Source organism: Chaetodon trifascialis, chromosome 4 (assembly GCF_039877785.1).
Source record: "Chaetodon trifascialis isolate fChaTrf1 chromosome 4, fChaTrf1.hap1, whole genome shotgun sequence".
Taxonomy (NCBI): domain Eukaryota; kingdom Metazoa; phylum Chordata; class Actinopteri; order Chaetodontiformes; family Chaetodontidae; genus Chaetodon; species Chaetodon trifascialis.
Window position 1 is genome coordinate 6,273,153 of NC_092059.1, and position 20,958 is coordinate 6,294,110.

A 20,958-nucleotide genomic window follows, 5' to 3' on the forward strand; every position below is an offset into this window, starting at 1 on the left:
GTAATGCATTACTTTACACACACAGTAATGAAATGAAGTAACTCATTACGTTCAAGTTAAAGTTGTGAAGGAATTTTCTATCGCAGGCCTTCTGGACAGTTTGGCACCCAAAAGTCTCAAGGTTGGACAACACAGAGACCTCAGACGGAGACACATTAACATAATATTTAGAGGCCATTCTAGCAGACAGCAGATAGGAAGTCTCTCCCTGTTCCAGTTACGGAGGTAGCCAAGGTCTTATAGATAAAGTGTGCGGACATAGACAGGACCAATTCAGGGAGGATTGCTCGAGTTCACATTTTAATAAGGAATTAGGTCAAAGTGTCCTCAGTTAGAGGGTTGGAGGTCAGGGCGTATGTAGGTACAGGTGGAGCTATTGTTTGGTTTGGACTATCCAATAGAGTACTACAAATGTAGAAAGCAGGTATAGAATATGTATAGTAGGGAAAAGTTCAAGAAGTAGAAAGGAAAACCTGTGACATTGGAGGTATTAATACACCCTGTTAGAAGGGACTTCTTCAGGCTTTGGTGTGGCACTGCCTTGGTTCACTTGTGGACATTGTGTTGCTAATCACCTTCTCCTTGATGCATCAAGCCTGCAATAAATACATCTGCATAACACACCTGAAGTCTCCTGGTGAACTCCTTCCTTTTCCACCACAAAAGTAAGTAGTGATATGAAACACATTACATTTTGAACGTCACCTGCAACACTGTTGTCCCGTCACACACGTTAAAGCGCACATTATCACCTGGCTGTCCTGGTCAAACCACTGTGAAATGCTCTGGTGTCAGACGAGCTTTGAAACTCGTGGATCTGACACTAAATCTGCTTTCTCTGGATGGTATTAAATCACCTCATCTGTACCTCAAGCAAGGCAGATGCTCTTGTGGGCCATTTTCGGTCCATCAGCCTTCGTTGTTGGTTAGATTTTCCAGTTAAACGTAGACTGTAGACTGTTGAAGTCTGGTGCTTACAAGCCAGAATGCCGGAGGGACATTTAAGAGTTCCTCAAAGCTGACACATCTCTATCATCCATACAGAAATCTACTCCTGTGCATTGAACCTCATTTAAATCCTCATTTCTGCATCTCATCAACCTCATTCTCAGTTTTTTCTCAACCACGCCACCTCATCACTCTCCTCCCCTCATCTTTCCCTCCGCCGCTCTGTTTTCCTGCCTCAGTATAGCTGTAGTTTACCTTCTCTATCTGTGCGGAGCCCTCCCGTCTATCTCCCTCCCACACTTCAGTATCTCTGCCCTTTTTGCCGTATCTCCCTCCCTCAGTATCTGCCTCCCTCCCTCAGTATCTGCCTCCCTCCCTCACTCACCGTCCTCCTCTCCCTCTCACAGTCTCTGTCTGTCTGTCTCAGCTTGGCTGAACAGATAACTCCTGGATGCTCATGTGGGCAAGCCAGCAGCTAGCTCTCCATCCTTCCTCTCACTCCTACTGTATGTCACACACATTCACAGGAGACACATACAGTGGAAACACACCTGAGCAGATGTCAATACATGGGAAATGTCCGAGCAGATATGGTCGCCGGTGAGAACGTGAAGGTCAGCTTCCTCGCACTGTGCACAGGATTAGGATTCCTCTAATACACACATATGCAGGAAGGGAGAGAGAATGAAAGAGAAGATAGGGACGGACGGAGAGAATGGGAGAAAGAATAGAAATGCATTTGTACTATCAGCAAAATGGGTCAAACTTGTTAAAGGCGACAAAGGCTGCTCTCTAATTGCCTGAGCACAGCTCGGCACGGCGGCGGTACAGTACAGGACGGCCTCTGACTGTCAGCTCCTCATCGGGCATACAGTAAGCCCGATTAAAACCTTAAGCTACCATGTCACACGTTGACCAACAATCTCCATACTGCACATACATCAGATTCATGCTAAAAAGTATTCAAACATGTTCAGAGGGATCAGGGAATCTCTGGATAGAGCTGATGCCAACTCGGAGCTCAAAGCTGGGGCTTAACGGAGGAGACAATGAAGCGGGATTTGAGGGGATGAGATCTGGAGCGCATGGGCACAGATGAAACTTTTAAACGGGTGGAGCGACAACAAACAACAGGTCGTCATCGGAGGAAGAGAAAACATTTCCCATGCCTGCGCCCAGCTAAGATGAATGAGTCTTTTTATTTGGTCCATATGCTCCAGTTGTGGTAAATATGGAAATCCAGTAGCATTAAATCTTTTCAACAGCACAACGCATCAGGGTGGAGGCCCGTTCATGCTTTGCATACAGAATTCAACAGAGTGATGTGCCATCACATTCATGTTTGGTTGATGTGCACCGGGCTGCAAGAACCACATTGAACATAACTGAACCATATGGGCTAAATAAGAAGATGAATTCATCTGCTGGATGTACGATGTTGGAGACCTGTCCTTCCTATGAGATGCAGCAGGCAATCTAAGCATTTTCACTGCCTCTTCTTACTCTGATGAAGACATGAGGTGGGTCGCTGCACCTCATTAAAAGCTTTAACTATTAACCGTGTGCTCCACATCTCATCCCTCCACACTGCTCTCAAATATGGCTGACTGTAGACACATTGTAATCAAACATTAGTTTAGACGCCTGTAAATGACACAGTCTCCTCTGAAGAGGCGTCGATACGTCTGGAGGTGAATTTGAGAGACACATCTCAACTGGAATGAGATTAGCTTTGACCCGAATGCACAGACAAGTTCACGGCGACCCGTCTCACCTACATTCTCCCATGCTGCTTATTTAGCTCCGAGCGCCAGAGTGTGAATGAGCGAGAGGGGAAGAGGCGGGTGGAACGGAGCTGTGGAGCTGGACCCCCCCCCCCTCCAAAGATGGAATATCACAGCATAACCGCAGCTATCAAAGCATGCCACTCTTCAATAACTCAGATGCATCAGGATATCAAGTGCCTGACAGATGGGAAGAGAGTAAAAGAGCATGCGGAGATAAGGAGAGATGGTTTGCAAGAGAGAAAATATATTGAATCTGAAAAGTCTGTATGTGCACAGACATGCAGAGGAGTTTGGAGTTGAGTTTTGACAATGTGACAGGTCGCTCTTATTGCATTCGCACATGTAAATAAAGCGAGGAAGAGACGGAGAGGGAGAGACTCCTGAGGAGGATCACAACTTAAATCTAGGTGACAGGCTGACGTGTGTGTATTTGGTTAAGATAGAGGAGAGGGGAAGCTGGTGTGTACATGAGAATAAGTGTGTGTGTGTGTGTGTGTGCGTGTGTGTGTGTGTGTGTGTGTGTGTGTGTGTGTGTGTGTGCGCGCTTTAACCCCGCAGGGGGTTAGCTATAAAGATGTGCTCTGTTGAAATGTCACACATGTTTATGCTTTCATCAGGATGTGTAACTTTGAGGGCTTTTGCCTCTGGGAGGATCCATCATATTTCATCATATTTCATTAACACGTTTCATGCATATGCAGACATGGGAGCGTGCACGCACACACACACACATCACACAGTTTCCCCTTAGCGCAGAGGGGAAGTAAAGGGTATCTAATCCCACCTCTGTGTGAGCGTCGCAGTGAGATCTGTTGCCAGTCTGAACTCATTGTGTTCTATCACCCCTGACACTCTGCACCACTCTAAATAAAAACCCAACTGGATCACACGTGTCAGCGCAGCGCCGGCTTTCCCTGTAAGTCTTTAAAAGATTACTCGTGTGATAGTTTGTGACGACGTATTGATCCCCATCCAGTGCTTTCACATCGACTACAATGAATAAGAGCTGCAGAGCTTCTTGCGAGCTGTGCCCATGGCAGGTTGTGGTGTGGCACCAGCGTCTGCCAAAGACAATTCTTATTAAAAAAATAAGACAAAACAATCATATAAATACATTAATCTAAAGTAATCCTAAAGCATTTGAATGTGGATGTGTCCATGTGTCATAATAATTTGTGTCTGAGAAGTAATTAAAGGAGCTTATTAGCAGAAAAAAACTAACAGGGTCTTACTGGAGGTGACAGGAGGCAGCGGTGATAACATTAGCAGCAACTGTTGATGTTTTTTTTGCAAGAAAGAAATTGTCAATGAAGCTCTAATTTTCTCCTTGTTTTTGTCTGGCAGTGTCAATTTTGTGGATTTGCTTTACTTATCTACTTATTAGTTATTCATTTTGGACTTCTGCAGAAGCTGGTGCAGTTACGAGAGGGAGACCGTTATTTACCAGTGAAGGCAGTGACTCAGTAATTAAACATTTAATGTCACAAAAGGAGATGTTTGTCTAAGTATTACACACAAATTAACATGTTACATTATTACATATTCCACATGTAACACTAGCATGTGTGTAGATGTTTCTTAGAGTTTTTGTTGCCTTTTTTTAAACAGGATTTCTTTAATTATTTTTGTGCCTAAACAACATTTGGTGACACTTTAATAAAGAATATACAGAAGCACTACAACACAAACTGTGTTTCTATCCACCTGTTTTATGCACATTTGAGTGGAAACACCCAAAGTTCCAAATAAAGTCAAAGTACCACCAAAAAAAAAAAAGTTTTCTGTGTTTGGCTGAGGTAAAGTTGGTGAATGAAAATAAGACGTGATGAAGAGCACTGGAAACAGACCTGGACTCGGTCGTTGTGAATAAATCATGACGTACACGAAGCTCGTGACTTAAATGTCACTTGGTACTAAAGAGATGAACAAAGACGGGAAACAAAGGACTGACGAGACGGCAGCCGTCCTCAGATTAATACGCAGAACAAACAGACGCCATATTTGTTCATGTTTTCTACGTGTCTTTCCACTGTTTGAGATCCGACTGCCGTTCTTTTAACCGTGTTATCTTATTGCACCAGACTGGAGACGCAGCACAACCAGCTGTTCTCCCAACTCCCCCAGCTGAACATGCGTATTAGTTTGCGTTGCCTTTTGCCAGTTTTTTTTGGACATTCAGCTAAAATCTGCACTACATTTGAATGGAAACTTACGACTGTGAGCCATTTCCACAATCTCAGAATGGAACAATCATCCTGCGCCGTCTTGAAGAACACGAACGCAGACAGTATCTCCGGTGGTTTGGATGGGCTGCACACTTGATGCTGTGAGATCAATTAAGATATGTTTTTCCCAGCTGATGCAGTTGCCTCTGCACTCCACACTAGAAACTTTGCTCCCACGATGACGCTTGGAAAGTCCTCTCTCACCGACCAAGTCACCATCTCCACCTCAGAGGAAGATCCATGATGTTTCTCGACTGCTTGTTCTTGAATTTTCTGTCTTTAAAGGTGTTAGATATCATGTCAAACACATAACAGGACACAAGAATGGACTGAGAGACCTGTGATATAACTAAAGCCTGGTGTTACCTTCTTGCGTGAGTATCAATCATGCAACATGGAGTCAATTTAAACTTTGCACCTCTGAAATCACAGAGACATTCATCCATCCTCATATTCACCGCACCCTATCATTTGGTAGATGCGAAAAAGGCTCGATTTGGCGTTACGCAACACAAAACGTGAGACTCTCAAACAGCTATTTCCATAGCATTTCTTCCAATAACTGCATCCGATCAAAGCACCTGTTCAAACTAAGTGTTGAGACCAATCCCCGCGCTCCCGGAGACACATCCTCACTACACTTATCTACGGAGAAATGCATCAAAAGCATGCAAATCAAACACAAAACTCATGCATCAGTGCCGACTGGTAAGAGGATCTGCTGTATACCAGGTTCCCCCCAACTGCCCTCCGCTCCACTGGACTGAAGAACTACGACCCTGACTGTGCTCGACCTCTGGTAAACTCTGTGAATCACTCAACCTAAAGGGGGGGGGGGGGGGGGAGCGATGGTAGTAGTGGGAGGAGGGGAAAGGGGAAAAGAGGGCAGAAGAGGTGGAACAAGTCAAGCTGACATACTTTCAGTGTATTCTCAATATTGTAAATAATGCAAGAAGGGCTGTTTCTCATTGATGTTGTCTTCATCCATTTTTAACTGGTTCAGTTACAGTTCAGTAGTACTCCAGCTCTCCTCTTCCTCTCTCTGCCAGCCTGCATGTCTGGATGTGTGCAGGCGGATGAGTGCGGGCATGTTTTTAATGCGATAAACTCACCTTTTGGCTGAGGTCATGAAAAAAAACAAAAACAAAAAAAAACAAGCAGGTTAACGGCTCACTGCTAATTGTTTTTTGATTGCTGGAGGTAATTAGAGCTGAAAAAAAATCCTCCTTCAAACAGACATCGGTGTTGAGCTGCACACTCGCTCGCTTGCGCTGCTTCTTTAGCAATGATTAGGGAAAAAGTTGTGACTTTGTATAAAACTTACTTGAGCGTTTACATTTCAAAAAATACCTAATTTAATTGCTTTGATAAGAGCTACCCACTGAAAAGCCCATAGCCTGATAAAATCATCCCAATTACTGTCACAGTGCTGCTGTGGGAAGTGTCTCTTGATGACTCTGCCAAGACTGTCTTGACTCTTGTTTATCACATTTCCATGTTGACAAACCAAGCCTGAGCAGTGGAGGTTGTTGGTTTTGGGGTGGATTTTCCCTTTAGGGCCGCGCAGCTGAATGCCCAAACACGAGGCTGAAAGCAAGGACACAGCGGGAACTCCAGGCCTCGGCGTGCTCTCTGAGGCTTGACAATACAGCTAACTGCATTACATTAGTTCATATGGTCAGACACGCTGTTGATGAAACCCTCTAACCTCCGCCTCAGCCTCAACTCCCAGCATGTGTGTGTGTGTTTGTGAGGGAAAGTGTGTTTTTGTGTCTACGTGTGCTCGGGCTGGTGAGCGAGGGCTGCCTGGGGCTCATTGCTCATCTCAGTGGGTATAAATAGAAAAAGAGAGGCAGGAATATAAGAGCATCATAGTGTGTCTGTGGGGCGTCTGTGGGGTGGAGGGGCTGCTCAGAGCTAAAAAACCTGATCTGACAGCAGGTGGATGGGCTGCAGGATTCAAAGCTAAACAAACGCTCAGCCCATTAGCAAGTTTGGTTTGGCTAATTGAAGCCATAGCAGATTATTTCATCCTCTCGACACAACACAATCAAAGGGTGGAAGAGACGGTTTAATCTGACAGTGCAGCATTGATTTTTAGAAGCAGGGGCTCAAATAAAATGACCATTTTTAAAATTCATTTTCAACCGGTTGCAAACAGTTTGCAGCGCTCAGAAACCCCCTGGTTTGTCTCGGCTTTGTCTCACTGTGGGTTTGTGTGTGGAGATCTATTCCCTCTGACACCATTTGCTCTGTGTCCTGCTCTGTTGAGCAGTGTCCAAAACCACTGCCTCCTTCAGCCTTTCACTATTCCCCATGTAAAGGCACTCAATACTTTATAGCGAGCAGCAAATTGAGATTAACGATGGGGTCATGTGTATATGCAGAGTTGCACAAAGGTCATTTTGCATCTATACATGCAGGCTGCAACAAGCTGAACACCCCCCCGCTCATGCTCCCCTTCAAAGAGTGGCCACAAAACTCCCTAAAAATGCAAAAGGCGCTGTTTCAAGCCAGTGTTTGCTTTGTTCATTTTGGACTGCTGCAGAATCGTGGCACTACACTGATACACTAACGAAAACGTAATTATGAATAATATATTCCAATTCTGCCCTTACATGGCCCAAAATCTGACACATTGAATCTGTCAGTTAACTTATCCTTTATTCATCAGCGTAGGGAAACTGCAGCCATCGTGCAGCTCAGGGGACCAACGTCTAAGCGAGCGCTTTGGTCAAGGCAGGAGAATAATACTTCCCCATCTGGGAATCGAACCCAGGACTTTCCTGTGACGTGACAGTGCTAACCACTGCAAAAACGCAGCATGTTTCTGAAGGTTGAATATAATGCACTATGCAGTAAATAAAGAGGGATTTCAGGCACAGCCATTGTCATGTCTGTCAAGTTTCTGTTTTATTTTGCACATTTCATTTCCTGTCTTTCCTGTTTTATTTTGATATCACTAACCGGCTGTCTTTGTTTTTGGTTCACTCCCTGCACGCCTGTCCCTCATCTCGTCACACCTGCTCACTGATTGTTCTCCTCACCTGTTTCCCATCTCCCCTCATTACCTCTTGTATTTTACCGTGTGTCTCAGTGACTATGTTTACATGCAGTCAATATTCTGGTTTCTGAAACATTCGGAATAACCTGTTTACATGCGTGAGCAAACAGGGGTTATCAATTGGGATATCCCGATCAAACAGCGACGCACGGACAACGTGTCGATGCACGGAGAACGTCATGACGCAATGTGCATCATTTCAGCTTCTTCTTCCTGTATCCAAAAACAACGACAACAATAGCAGCTCGGCGGATAATGAACAGCCCAGGGCTGGTGCTGACCCACCGCCAGTACTTAACACTATTCTGTCTCACTTTCTTCATTCATGGAAGGCGAAAACGTGAAGAAATAGGAAACGGAGCCGGAGCCATGCCATCCATATCCATGCTACCTGTACTCAAAAGACCAAGATTCCTTGCGAATAGAACAAGCGCAGAACACAAATTAAACACAAATGTTCCGTTCGATGGGGATATTCCGATAGCCGTATACATGACCAAAAATTTGGGTTAGAAAAGGAGTAACCCAGGGGTCATATTCGGGTTTTCAAGTGTTTACATGGCTGTGCGCAACCGGGTTATTGTTGATATTCCGGTTATGAAAGGGTTACTTGACTGCATGTAAACGTAGTGAGTGTCCCGTTGCCAGTTCGTTGTACTTCACCGTCCTCGTCCCAGCATTCTCACAGTCACGTTATGTTATGTTTTGTGTACCACCCCGTTTTTGCCTTCGACCTTGCCTTTTGCCTCTGGTCTCTGGATACCTCCGCTTGTTTCACTGATCACCTGTGTACCGAATCCTGCCTGCTAATAAACCTGTCTTTTTGCTCGAACCAGATCTGTGTAACAGCAGCCGTTCTCCCAGTTAGAACTGGGAGAGCAAAGAGCAAGTTATGACGTGATGACAGGGCGGCATTTATCAAAAGATGCTGTGCTTAAAATGGTGCTATGAGAACAGAGCACATACCTGGACGTCACCACACCTGGTGTCCATATCACTGCTCCTCAAAGACGGAAAATGCACCTGGAGGAGGGAGGAACAGGGAGGGGGGAGAGGCATAGCATTAAGAAGAAGCACTTGTCAGGTAGCCCATTAGAGTACCATTACAATACCAATCTCTGCTCCCCATCTTTCCCACACTGTGTGTGTATGTGTGTAATTCTCTTTGTATGCCTCTAGTCACCAGCAGGGAGATGAGATCATTACCTGTGACTGCGAGGCTAATGTCACACACAGCCTCAAAACACACATAGGCACAGCACGCACACACACACACAGGGCCACACACATGCACTGGCACAGGCAGACTAAAGAGGCTAATGTGGCTCTGTCTCAGTAAGGCAGAGGGCTTGTCTCCATTTGGATAAGGCAGCCTGTTTTACAACCTGCTTCCAACACCGGCAGACGGGGAGAAACAAGAGCATAGAGAGAAGAGGGAGAAATGACAGAAGGATGAATAGAAGGGCATCTAATTGGAGACATGGTGGGGGCGAGCAGCCATCTCTCCCTTTCTGGTGGAGGAAAAAAGGCGAGCTGCACTGTACGGAGAAAAAAGGTACATCTGCAGACATAATGTATGGCTGAGAATAAGCTTATTAGCAGTGGTGGGACTGTGAATGACAGATAAGGGGAGATGTGGAGCGGGATGATGGGAGGGGTGGAAATGGGTCAGAAGGTGGGGATGACTGGCCTGGACTCTAATTAACTTCTCCATCAGTCTTATTTCACATTACCGTCACAACAGCACTACAACATGACACTGTCTGCAGCGCGTGTGACGACGGGAACGTTGCCGCTGTCGGCCGACGTAGATTTGGTGTCATTTGGAGACGCTGCGGTGGCTCTTCGAAGAATTTGCAAGTTTAAGTTAACGGCGTCCAGTTCAGTTCAGCTTCTGGGGCCACAAGCACCACGGAGACTTGAGAGGTCTGCAAGTCAGCTCCGCCGCCAGCCTCTGCAACCATTACGATCCGTCTCAGTACACACACATCTATGCCTATCTTCATAGAAGTATAATTACCACATAATAATTCAAAGGGAGGCAGCAAAGTGTGTCTGTATGTGTGTCTGGGGGGGTGTTTTAGTGTAATATTATAGAAGCTTGTCCAGAGTCTCCATTTCTATGTGAATGTGGTGAATTATTGTAATACACACCATTAATGCACCATGACCTCACTGCAGGCTTATTAAAGGCTCCAATTATGAACAATAATAATATTCCAGGGGTTGTATTATCATGATATGAAATCCGTCTGCTTGCTCTCTCCTCCTATACGTGCTTCTCCTTTATGTCGCCTGTTTCCAGAGGGGAGAGTTTAATGTATATACTGCAAACAGCATGTAGTTGCTCACTGTTGTGTTTTATGAGTGGAAGAAAAATGCATTTCTTGTTCCGTACAGCATGAAAATGGAGCTGGAGGTGCACTCTTAGATGCACAGCAACAAACGCTGTCAGCACGCATTTCACCCCCCACACTCAGCTACGTATGGTAATGCTGCGGCTGCCTCTCTCCTCCTCATCCTCCCCTCCTCCGGTTATCTCCTGTTGTCTCTCTTTAATTGTATCTTTCAATCTCATTTTGTTTCCAATGTCAATTACTCAAGTGTCACATTAGCATTACCGGTGAGCACAAACAGTAGTAAGAGCGCAATTTGTGAAACGTGCTGTCTCGCCCACTCTCTCACACAGCCTCCCTCTCTTGGCCCCTCTCTCACCTCTCGAACAGGCACAAGTGCTACTGTTTGTGTCCCTCTCATAATCATGTTGCAATCATGTGAAAAAGCGCAGGAATATTAAATATTAACTGCACATTCATTCGAGGCGAGCAGAGTGTGAGATGAATTAATCATGGTGTACAAGGCTGTCCAGATCCTTATGCTTTATGCTTATCGGTCTTCATGTGCTGTGAGGATGCTTTGCAGGAAATTAACAGGGGACAATGAGAAACCAGTGTGTGTACTGTATGCGTATTCTGCGTGTGTGTCAGAGTGCAGTGATCTGCCCTGTCCGTAAAAGCCACATGATACCACTCACTCACTCATCCCACAAACGTTTCTTTGACAGAAAACACATTAACTTAAAGGAGCAGTGCACCGTTTTTTTAACGTCACAGTCAATTTACTAATCATGGGAGATACTGCTGAGCCAGGGAAAACTGTCGTGTACCTTCTTCTGTGATGTCAGAGCGGGGTTATCTTAGCTTTAAGGCCTGTGACACAAACTGTGGGTGAGGAGTTTGAAAGATGTTGGTGGTTATGGACTAAAAGTCAGGGAATCTCAGCCTCTGCTGGTTTTGACCTCCAACTTTATGAAGTTTAGTGTTTCAAAGCCAAAAAAGTTCATCCAAAACTGGCAGTAAAGCAGTAAGATGAGACTCAATGAGTCTCTTTCTGAGACCGGAGCTACTTTGCTTTAGGAATGATTCTCCCTTAACCATTTCTCTCTTCATCTCTCTGCTGCCTCCATCTCTCACGCTTGATGGCCCCCCTGCATGCTCCTAATAACCCATGATGAGTCCTCCACACTTGAGCACCCTCCCATCAGACACCCGCTGAGACTCACACACACGCACACAATCTCACGAATGCACACTGCCCCTCTGTGCCGGACATACAGGGGTGTGCATGATGACAGCCATCAGCCAGGCAATTAATGGAGCCGTCCCCTGGTTATAATACAACAGAGAGAAGAAGCAGAAAAACAACATTAGCCAATATTGCTGGATCCTAATGGTATAATTAGCCTAGCACGCTGCTCCCTGCTTGGACCAGAAAACCCAAAAGCACAGCCAGCAGTGACGCAAAGAAGCAGTGAAGGAGGGGAGACCAGGGAGAGATGAAGTGGTGAGACAAGTGGAATATGAGAGAAATACAGGAAAACATACACAAATCAAAGATAAGATAAGGATTCTGAAAATACAGTACAGAGATGAATACACAAACAGCCCTGTGGCAATAACTAGCCCAAATCTGGCTCTATTTTACACTAAAAGCGGGAGAGATCAGGAATGGAGGGAGAACCAGAGCCAAGGAAGCATGGAGAGAGTGATGGAGGTAAGACAGAGAGCTGAGAGGGATGCATAAAGGAGAGGTGGATGAAGGGAGGGAGAGGAGAGTGGTGTAGACACAGGGCCATGCTCGCAGCATACTGATGCTTCTGTAAGACATGCAGTCAGCGTGGCCTCGGCTACGCAACCAAGCATGTGCTGCTGCAGAGGGCTGGGCTGCCTCACAGTAGTGTGTGTGTGTGTGTGTGTGTGTGTGTGTGTGTGTGTGTGTGTGTGTGTGTGTGTGTGTGTGTGTGTGTGTGTGTGTGTGTGTGTGTGTGTGCTCTTTTCACGTGTGTGTGCGCACGCTTGTTGATTATAATGCTGTGTGAACACATTACAACAAGGGAAAGATGTGATTACAGAAGAACATGGCCTTTTTATGGGCGCATGTGTGTTTCCGAGTTTGTACGAGGGCACGCACGTGTGCCAACGTGTGTTCATGTGTGCTGCAGTGGGCGACGGGTTGTTCATTATGCTGTGTGTGTCTCCTCCTGCAAAGCCTCTGTTATCACAACAGAGCCCCGGCAGCTCCGGCGCGGGCTCTGTTACCATACCTCAATCCCGTGGGAGCTCCTATAGCATATTCTGCTCCTCAAGGACAGTATACTGGAGCTCCAGCAGAAACACAGAGCACCATAACCAGGCTCCAGCAGCTCAAGCCATGAGCCCCTGCTGATCGACGTGGGAGAACATAAAGAAAGTAAGTGGTTTGATTCTTCCTGAATGTTAAAGTAGTCAGAATGATGCGTCCCATTCTGCCCTGCTCTAATTAAATGTATGTACTTTGTGTTACACGGACAGAGAGCAGGAAGGACTGCAAATAAGATGAAGGGAGAAAGGAAAGAAGAGAGAAATGCTAAGAAAAACTATGATGAAATACGTCATTAAACACGAACTGTGACTGTCAACATGCAATACAGCCGAACAATAAATTTTAACAAAACACTACAGTGTGCGTTTGCCATATCAGCTCCACAGCAGCTGCACGCAGCGAGCAGTCAGGAGTTGGAGTAACATCAGTTATTTCGCAGACAGCAAGTTGAAGTTAAGAGTGACAATAACGGGAATGGGAAAAAGAAACGAGGTCCCATTTTCATTCTCAAAATGTTTCATTGTCTGCACGCCTCTCAGTGTTTTACAGCAGTTTTAAAGGGAGCATTGGGCCTGAGGCCAGTTGTCGAACCGTGTCGGTTCAAAATAAATCTGCAAATCAGAACATGTCCCGTGTCTGGATCTGTTCTTCACATTGATGCCGCCAGACCTCTGGACCAGACGTTTTCTTAATCATTCAACCTGTGTTCTTCATCAGATACAGATGAGATTGAATCTTACGCGAAGTAAGATTGACTAAAAGGACAATGGTTTGGCTTGACTTGATTGACTTAAATAATCAATGCAATAACTAAAAATGAGAGAACAGTTTCCATTGACTAAAATTGGACTAAAATTCAAAAAAATTGAAAGTCAACTAAGCTATTTAGTTGACTAAATATGATAAAAATAAGACTAAGAGCCGTAGTGTTGAGACAAACCCTCACATATTATCTGAATTGCGCTCTACTGTAAAGAATAACCAGACGGCTGTCTGTAATCTCCCTCTCTTCCAGCTCTATTTGACTCTGTCCAGGACACAACAGGAGTCCTGCTCTTCCTTAATGTCTCGCTCGATCCCTCATCTTCAGCCGTCCCCCAGAAAGAGATCCAGAAACAGGTTTCATTCATTAGCAGAGATGAGAACAGCTTGCGGGGGGGGGGGGGGGCTGCAAAAGGTGGATTTTACTGCCTTTCTAAAAGTGTGCCACATTGTGAAAAATGAGAGGAAAATTAAAAAAGAGAGAAGCTAAAACGCTCTGCAATGTTCTCCTCCATCTTTAATGAAAGAGAATGAGAGGAGCTGTCGCTTTCTGTCTCCCACCGCTCCACCACAACCTGATTACTGTCTGATGATGATGGCACTACTTCCTGACATCTAATTGAAATAATTGTGTGTAATCACTTTAAAAGACTGGCAGGAGACATGCGAGCGATGAGAAGTAGTTAAGAAAGGCGACGGCATTTTAATTGAATCTTGCCAGATGCATCTGATTCCATCAAACAAGTCTAAAACCACCAGGAGACAGGCGGAGACACAGCGGTGGCACAGTTCAATTGAGAGATGAATGGTGGGGTAATGGGTTTAGGGGCTGTGAAAGGGAGCAGGGTTTAGGTGGATATGCTTCAACCATTCTCTCATACTCGCACACTTTATCCCACATAATCTGTGAGAAATCTTCAGAGTACCGCACGGTATCCTGGTTGACTTTCCTAGAAGCTGCTCTTTAATGCAGTATTGCACATAAACAACCCAAGTGAGGGTTTTCTGCCATTATCGCTGTTGGTCTGAAAGCCACCTTTTCTGGCACGGCGACACAAGGCAAAGACACCTCGCGGGTTTTGTTTGGGATGGATTTTCGGCTAAAACGCTCTGCGCGGACCTCCGTGCACAGCCGAAGCCGCCTGGCCGGCCCTGTGCACCGCGGGGCCACTCTGTGGGTTTCCGAAGGCCCATATCACACAGAGAGCCCCGGCCGGGGAGAGCCTGTCCACAGCCATTTCCCTACTCTTTAATCTCAGCGGCCGACTGGAGAGAACAGCGCTGCACATTCCATTAATGTAAAGTGGGGCTTGAAGGCCCGTAATTTATTGGCTCTGCAGGCTCGCCTCCCCTCATCTCACTCATACTGGCTCCTGGCCACCAAATACTCCCCCTGATACCTGCCGACATGCGGCACCCTGCACTCAGCACTTTACGCTATTTCGCTTTCTTTTACCTCTCCCGCTGTATTCGCCTCTCTATTTACTCTTCTTTGCCTCTCCGTGTCTGCTCTTCCTTCATGCCTTTTTTCCTCGAACTCTCTCAATAGCTCTCTTGCTTTACCCATCATGCATACATACAGATATTCCCTAACCTAATTTAAACTAACACTATCGCAGCATTTCAACCCAGTAGCTTCCAAAGCCTCTGCTATGAAAGGAGCTGAGGATGACGTGAGGAGCCCGGCTCCTTAAGCCTTTGCATCACTGATTTAATGGGCAGTTTAATTACTACCGAAGTGCCACACTCGCAGAGGCAACCGCAGGAGAGGAGGGACAGAAAAAGAGGGACACAAAAATGACCCACCTCTGAATCTGCCCCCCCCCCCTCCTCTCATCAGTCATTCCCAGCTAACACTGAGACATTGTTCATGTTTTTGGTGGCACGGTGGTCGCCTCACAGTAGAAGGTTCGATTCCCGCCTGGGGCGCTGCGGGCGCCGGGGGCGTGTCCTCCACCGTGCCTTCGGTGCCTGCTGCTCGAGGAAAGGGGCCTTTCTGTGTGGAGTTTGCATGTTCTCCCCGTGCTCACCTGGGGTATCCTCCATACAAAACCCACTAAAAACATGCAAGAAGATCACCACCTGACCATGTTGACAAAAGGAACTGGGTCCCCGGGCGCCGCTGTCGGCTGGCAGCCAACCGCTCCTGGTCTGCCGTGGAGGAAGGGCTTGTCGGGATGGGTTAAAAGCGGAGAAAATAATTTCACTAAGCATGGCGTGTGCAGTTTCCCCTGTAACTCTGCATGTTGTGTAGTGACTAATGAAAGGATGTCTTCTTCTGATCCACCATAAAGGTGCCACAGTAGTTTTTAGCCATTTGAAGTAAGCCTGAACAGTAGTCATACTTACTAAAGTGAGTTAAGACAGCATGACTGGGGCATCCTGGTGTTTCAGTGGAAAACACACTCGCCCGTCACCACACAGACACGGGTTAAACACCCAGCAGTGCTGCTTCTGGCTTGACTGAGCTCTCTGTCAAACATCTGTGGGAGGGAAGCGCTTTAAGGATCCCTCTATTGTTGCTGCACTACCTTTTTACAGTCTCCTACTGGTTTTACCCTCCACAGACCTTTAACATTTCAGAAACATTTACACCGATACGTGATATTTGGTGGGAACAGAACGCATCAACTAAAATCACAGCAGGAAAACACAGTTTTTCTCGACCTCTGAGACAGTCAGCCCTCATGTAGAGACGCACAGGGAAGGTATAATTTGGTTTGCATAGCGACAAACTTGATGTGGTTTTGTTTCTGATTTTTTGGAATCAGGGTTATTCATCAGCTTCAGATGATGGAAGCAACAGACTGAGCAGCCCGTGAGCTCAGGATAAGGCAGCATCACGTCAAAGACAGTCAGTCCATCACTTTCTCTGTGATGGACTTCATGTTTGAGGACCCTCCTCACACGTCGAGGCAGACCCATCAGCTACACACTGCTGTAATCCTTTTCTCATTCAAAGTCCCTGTTTTCTGTGCAGAACGCCTCCTCTATGCGCTGTGATACTTTAGAATTCAGATTTCATTTGTGAAATTTACAATCTAATTAAAGAGACAACTTTTATGAATGAAGAAAATCAATATATTGATACCAAGTCGAATAAACTCTGCTGGACAGTTAATGAAGGCATTCCAGTAACGCTATTAGTAGAATTATGTTGGTTTGATTTGATTCATTAGTTTTGATTTTCTCATTAGTGCCAGTGGCTGTAGTAATTTGATCGTAGTTAGCTTTACCTATACGATGACTGGTATCACTTTACCAGGCTGAACTCAACTGGGAGTGCTGTGATGTGAGTGTGACACCCCCACTGTCTGCCCACAGGTCGCTCCTGCAGTCCTTCAGTACTGACCAGCACATCCCCAAACCGCAGTGACTGCACAACTACTGACCAAATGTCATTATTTGGTTCTGTTTCTCATTTTTCCCCATACAAACTCTAATTTCTCTATTTTCTCGATTCATCAATTTAATCAATTTGTGGTGCTGTTTAGTTGGTGATGGTGATAGGTGCTTTGTTTTCTTTTTAATAAATAAATAGGGGTTATTATTCCTACCTCCACACAGTAATAATAGTAGAAGGACAAAATAATAGTGTCTCTCTCATCACCACTGAGCCGCTTCCCGCTTCCCCCACTTACTAGTCCACCAGGAATCATTAAATCAGTAGATTGGTTAGTCATATTGGAGTTATGGCGATTACATTTCCCAACAAATCACACCTACTTCAGCTAAACCGGTAGATAAATGCATATATAAATGAATAAATGAGCAAAATACAAGAAAGAATGAGAGACTGCAATAAAACTAAGACTAAGTAAGTTTAGTTACACATACGGATGAAATCAAAACATAAAATAAATTCACGAAAACCCCTGGTGGATATGTGTGAGAGCAGCGTGTAGTGTAAGGGTGGAATTGAATTATAGAAGGTGAACAGCCGATCTGGGACTTGTTAGAGCTGGTAAAGAGGTTTTAAAGGCACAATAACAAGAGGAGATAGGCAGAGAAAGAACACACTGTCAGACTAGAGGATAAAACAAATCAGAAGATACAGTAAGAGCCGCACGCTGTAGGTTAAAGGCACCTAATTACAGCAAGCATGAATTAAACAATCGGCTCACATTTCCACTGTTCAAACGCATGTGGAAAAGTATCTCCGGTCTGTCTCTTAACACCACAATTTGTAGACTCGCTAAGTGATGCTTAAATGAAAACGAAATTGAATACAGAATTAGTGAGACTATCAAGTAAGCAAGCGGTGCAATATTTATGAGCTGATTAAACTGTGTACGCGGTCAGAGAGGAGCAGTGAGGGGCACGATTGGCCAGTGGGCTGCCGCTTACTTATTCATGCTAGGGGCTAGACGTCTCTCTCTGTAAATTATTTAGTCCTTTTCTTTGTGTGTGTGTCTCTCTGTGTGTGTGTGTGTGTGTGTGTGTGTGTGTGTGTGTGTGTGTGTGTGTGTGTGTTTGAGGTGAATTATTAAGGTTATGTGTATACAGCCGCAGTAGGGATCCTCTTTAGAGGGGTCACTGGCCGTGCTGTTGAAATAACATTATTAAATTGCGACTTTGTGCACCAAGCGCACGTTTGTGTAAATCCATCAGGGAGAGGGGTTCTCCATTTGGTGAATGGATCCTCGGGGACGTGCTGTGGACAAAAAAGGCCCGACTGTTAGTGAGATAAAGACGACGTGATGCTGCGATGGACGGAGCGGGGAAGGAAGAAAGAAGAAAAAAGGGAAAAGAAAGACGAGAAAAAACGGCATTTCTGTTGATTTTCTTACTATGACACACTTTCCCTTTGCTTTATTTCCGCCTCACTGGGGAACGAGTGCATGATGGAAATGCCTTTTCATTATGAGTGAATTGTCGAGACCGACTGTCGGGGTCCTGGGAGAGGTGCCTGTGCATTGTGACGGGTTAACGTGTGAAATAGCTCTGCTAATCACTATGCTAATTGCGTTCCTGAACGCGTGTTAGCACACCGTGAGCCATTTCACAGCAAACAGACGCGGCCTAAGCTGTGAATAATGACCACTTCAGCCTCTGCGAGGGTACGCAAGCACCAGGCCTCTGATCGACGGGGTTAGTGGGCGGTTTGGAGAGAGGGGAGCGAAGAGCGGGAGAGGGAGGGGAGAGGAAGAGGAGGCTGAGGAAGGATGGATAGAAGGTATGACAGCTTTCTGCATAATTACTCACATCTGTCTCAGCACTCTCAATCCCTGAGTAATACTCATCTGACAGAAGAAACAGAGAAATAGGAGCAGCCCTTAGTCAAAATACATGTCTTGTGGCTGCATTACATCATGGATGATTGAGTCTACTGTCTGCTGGAGAATCTCCGTCTCTTACAACAGATTTCTCTCTTATTTTTTAACGGTGGTACAAAATAGTGAGTCTAAAGCAGCCCTGGCTCTTTGATTCTGAGGCACTCACACATTCAGTAAAGCTGACATGGAACGGTGTTTCAGATGGTTGAAGTTTTTCTCCCATTAAGCTCCTTTAGCTTCGTTTTAAAGCTGCATTTGAGCCAACAATAGCGCTGTGTTCAGAAAGTGCAGTCTCCACATTCATTACTGTGAGATTGCCGCGTTTTTGCAGCGGGCAGAGAAAGATCCGGCAAAAAAGACAAAATGAAGGGGGGATCGAGCAAAAACGCTGACCCGTGCACAATTTGTGTCGAGCGCAATCTGGCAGGTAGCGACGCAGCGCCAATCAAAGCCATAAAACCTTGGAATAGCTTGTAGCATGAACAGCGTAGCATTGTACTGATTGAAGTGATTGCCGCTATGATAACCTTCGACATTCACAGCTGTGCAGTGACATGCTATCTGAAGCTTTCTCACTGTAGACATGCAACATAGGAAATAGTGGAATTAATCACTTTAGTGCACCATACCCGCAAAAACAAAAGGCACATACAAGTGTAAGGGATTCAATTTGACATCTCCTGATATGGGAGGTGGAGACAGGATATGGTATCGTAAAGCCCAACTTTGGGCTCAGCGTTATTACACTTTTTCTGTTGAGGAATTTCTGTTTAGATGAACTTACTGTGGGAGAATCTGCTGAAATGTACGAGGGAAATCTACCGAATCATCTGCTGATGAAGACAAACCAGCCGCTCGCTGTGATGGATTACTCATCTCCAGCTAAAATCTGTGTAAGTATAAACTGGCTCTCATGCTCTGAAGTAAAATGCAGTAAAACAGCACAACACAACAAAGCTAATGGCGAAAACCATTACGGTGGCAGGTTTGGGGTAAGGACCCATGTGTGTCGTGTGTAGTACTGTTTATCATTCGGGGGGGTTGTGGGGTGGCGGGTGTGTTAGCGGGAGAAGGGATGGATGGTGGAAATGCAGAGCGTCTGGCCTTTGAACCTCTCCTCTGGGACTCTGCTGAACATTCTTCTCCAGGGTCTTCATGGTGATCATTACAGATGGATGGTGGTTGCACTCTCCGCTCCTGCGTCACCTTAGCGCAGGTGTCCTGTCACGGCCTGGTCTCCTTTACATATCTCCGCCCGATTCACCACGAGCTCTCCAGAGAATACCTCATCGTAATGAAGAACATATACTGGGACCCCTAAAACAACCTCCTACACCCCCCTCCACCCCTCCTGATATGCTCATTTACTTTCCATTTTTCCGCTCCTTCTGCCTCCACCTCCCCCACTGTACCTGGACGCTCCTGGCGCTTTCCTCATTTTCTCTCTGCATTTTGGCCACGGAGTGATATTAGAAACTGCAGAGTGTCTTCCACCTTGAGGAAACATGTCTGTGCGGATGCTGCTTCATGTTAATAGAGCAGCCGGGATTCCTCACGGGCACAGACAGACCGGACTCACCCGAAGGTGAGAGCGGGTTTAACATATTCTGCGGGAGAGATGATTTGTCTGTATCTTAAAGCAGAGCAGCTACAGAAAACACTTGATATGTGATCCCACTGCCAAAGAGCTATTAAGGAAGGCTGTGTCACTGCACTTGCAAACACTTAGACAATGTAAACAGGCTAATGTTAAAGAAGCAGGGCAGACTGACTTCTTATAGCCACCATTTAGCATTTAGCCTAGCGCTGAGGTAACAGCCGCTGTCATGGGAATGCTAATGAAGCTAAGGAAAACAAAGCCTGGTTAATGAGAGCTCTGAGATAAGAGAGCAGAGGCTAGGACACACATGTACACACATACACACCCCTCACACACACACACGCACACTGTGACAGGCTCTTCTCCTTCGACACTAATTAGACAGGAAGGACTATATGTGGAGGAAGAGCTAACTAACCGTCCACATCAATACTGCATCGTGTGAGCCTGTCTCGGCCATTGGCCTCAAAGACACAGGGGGAAGAGGGGGTGGAGAGGAGGAGGAGGGGAGAGACAAATTAGAGAGAGGGCAAGACACGGAGGGCAGAGAGGAATGAATCTGCAGGAATGAGGAGGATTTCACACCAACACCTCTCTGGGTGTGATCCGCACATGTGACACATGTAGAGTGAGCTCCAATCCACATATTACAGTA

At 45.8% G+C, this 20,958-nt stretch overlaps 1 protein-coding gene across 1 annotated transcript in view; it reads right to left on the reverse strand.

The window, feature by feature from the left end:
- Positions 1–20,958, reverse strand: part of dab1a (DAB adaptor protein 1a) — a 196,064-nt gene that overhangs the window by 77,445 nt on the left and 97,661 nt on the right. Inside the window, exon 3 of the mRNA XM_070961674.1 lies at positions 8,991–9,047. The gene's annotated coding sequence lies outside the window, so the exon portion shown is untranslated. The remainder of the gene's footprint in view (positions 1–8,990; positions 9,048–20,958) is intronic.